The sequence below is a fragment of the Gossypium arboreum genome, chromosome 10 (genome assembly GCF_025698485.1).
Source record: "Gossypium arboreum isolate Shixiya-1 chromosome 10, ASM2569848v2, whole genome shotgun sequence".
Taxonomy (NCBI): Eukaryota; Viridiplantae; Streptophyta; class Magnoliopsida; order Malvales; family Malvaceae; genus Gossypium; species Gossypium arboreum.
In genome coordinates this window covers 84,950,510-84,953,358 of record NC_069079.1, presented here as the reverse complement: position 1 = coordinate 84,953,358, position 2,849 = coordinate 84,950,510, and positions in this window count along the sequence as shown.

Below are 2,849 nucleotides of genomic sequence, written 5' to 3'. Positions count from 1 at the left end.
AGGTAAGGTTAGTGTGAGGTTTCGGTCTTTGGGTAAAATATGTATTAAGCATGCGATTAATTGAAGTCGGCCCTATCTGGATCGTCATTGGCTATAGCCCTAAATTCTTCTGCCCCATGTTTTCTGATTTTATCTACTGGAGCCTTACCTATTCTAACAGGTCTAGCATCCTATGGCGTTTCATCATGTTGTGAAGTAGGTGGGGGAGGTCGTTGAATAGTAGAGTTTGTCCTCATATATTCACTAAATAATTCATCCATCAATTCAAAGAAGGTTGCTTTTGCTGCCTCACTTTGGGCCTCAGGTACGGGCCTTCTACTACCACTAAATGTAGCTCGTTGAACGAAAGCTTGACCAGCGCTCTCGGCTTCCTCAGTCTCGGCTTTAGCTTGATTGAAAGACATTACTATATGAAAATACATTTAAAAGTGGTCAGGAGATATCACACTATCATAATTTATAAATTGGCATGTATAGCTAGACTCGTACTTGCTATGTTAGTCTGAGAATCACTAAACTGTAGCTCTGATACCACTAAATGGAACACTCCTAATCTAGACCCATCATCGAAATAGGATTTCAGAGTATTACCAAAATATTCAGAATATTTTATAGATAATTCTTATAAATTTCTATTCATTTATCGAGATCATTCAAAAGGTCCCTTAATTGGACCCTCAAGGTCTAATATGAGCATTAGAATCAAGTCAGGACTTAATTGGAAACTCATAAAATTTTTCGTGACATTTCAAAAATTTTACAAGGTTCAGGGCTCACATGCCCGTGTGGACAAGCCGTGTACTACACACGCCCGTATCCCTAACCCGTGTAACTCTCTCACTTTTAAAGTATGAAGAAATTGAAGTCACACAGCCAAGTTACATACCGTGTGGTTTGCCTTGTGGCAAATTTTATTTTCAAAATTTAGGTCTAGTTTTCACACGGCCATGTAACAAGCCCGTGTTCAAGGCCGTGTCAACCACATAACTGAGACACATGCCCGTGTCTCTGCCTGTGTGCCCAATTCTGAGCATTTTGCTTCTCATTTTTAAGATGTAGGAGACACACGGTCAGACCACATACCCATGGGACAAGCCGTGTGTCACACACGGCCAAGACACACGTCCGTGTAGACAAAATAAGGCTATTTCCTAGCCTCATTTGTCACCCAAGACTTACCATTTTCCTACCCCAAAACTCTCAAGCATATATCCACTAATCCAACATCATGTTCACATCAAATTTTCCATCAACCATGTGGTATTATCTCATGCATCAAAGGTTATAAACATATATGCTAACATAATCCCAACAACCTAACACATAATAAGCACTTATGTAATTACCAAAATATTACTTCAAAAATAGCCAAACTTAAACCATCAATAGCCACTCCAATGGCTAGATTACAAAACAACAATTACAAACCATCGTTGGCCAAATAAGCTTATACATGCCATTATACCAAAATGAGATTTCTAATTATACCAAAATGAGATAGTGGATAGTGTGATGACTGTTCCGATAGACTTCCAACCTTCACAAGCTTTGAGCATTATAAAATAGGGAAAATTAAACGGAATAAGCATTTTATGCTTAGTAAGTTCGTATAATGGAAAATAAACTTACCGATCATATTTACTAATACAAGTATACATAAATTTACATTCCATCGATTTCGGGTAAGTTACCTAAACACATACACTTATTCAACAGGTTAGTCACATAATATTATATGAATATCAAGTAAACATAGATGAGCTCATCACATTACAAGCTTCTATTAACTTCACCTTTCCACAGTTCAAGAGTCATTTTCGTTGAACTATTGAAATATCGACGGATGTTCGGGTAATATACATGTGCAAAAGTACCCATTAGGGTACATAATAAAAAGGCACACTCTTGAACTGTATATTTTACAGTAGGATTACTAGTCCAGGCTAAATCCTATCCATAGCAAAGGCTCTAGAGAGCTTATTATGGATTACCTGTCTAGGCTAAATCCAATTTATAACCTAAGCTCAAGAGGGCTTACATTAGAATTACCTGCCCGGCCTAAACTCTATCTGCAACATATGCATTATTATTCTTAACCCATCAAAATTCAACATTCAACCGGACATGACAATTTGTCCATTTTTCACAACTTATGACTATTTCATTATGTGTATCATCTCATACATATCAACACAATCATACAATTCAATTCAAGCACATTAACATACATATTTAAGTTACACGAACTTACCTTCAAAATGATTCGTATTTAAATGTCAACTAATCCGAAAACTTTTGCTTTCCTCGATCTAGTTCCGTATTTGCTCTTTCCGGATCTTATTGAGCTTGAAAAATTTTCTTCCTCTCTCTTAGGGTTTCCATCGAAAAATTGGGGAAGATGATATGAAATTAGATGATTTTTTTCTTTTTAATTAATTATCATTTATTAATTTTATTGATTTCCAATTTAGTCCCTACCCTTTTCTAATTTTTCCATGTATGAGTCATTAAAATATCTACTAACTACTCTTTAATGGTCTAATTACCATATAAGGACCTTAAGTTTTGAATTCCATAGCTATTTGATACCTATAGCTACTAGAACTCAACTTTTACATTTTATGCAATTTAGTCATTTCCTTAATTAAACACACAATCGGTAAATATCATAATTCCAACTATAAAATAAAATAAAATAATTTTTTCTGTTTTATAAACTTTTGCTATTGTATGTTTATTCTGGATTACACTTCGAAAGTTTGAATTTCTATGTTTGAATTAACTAATTAAATGATTTCCAATTGTTATATATCAAGTAGTTAAAGGTTGGTTTGTTCTGAAATAATTTG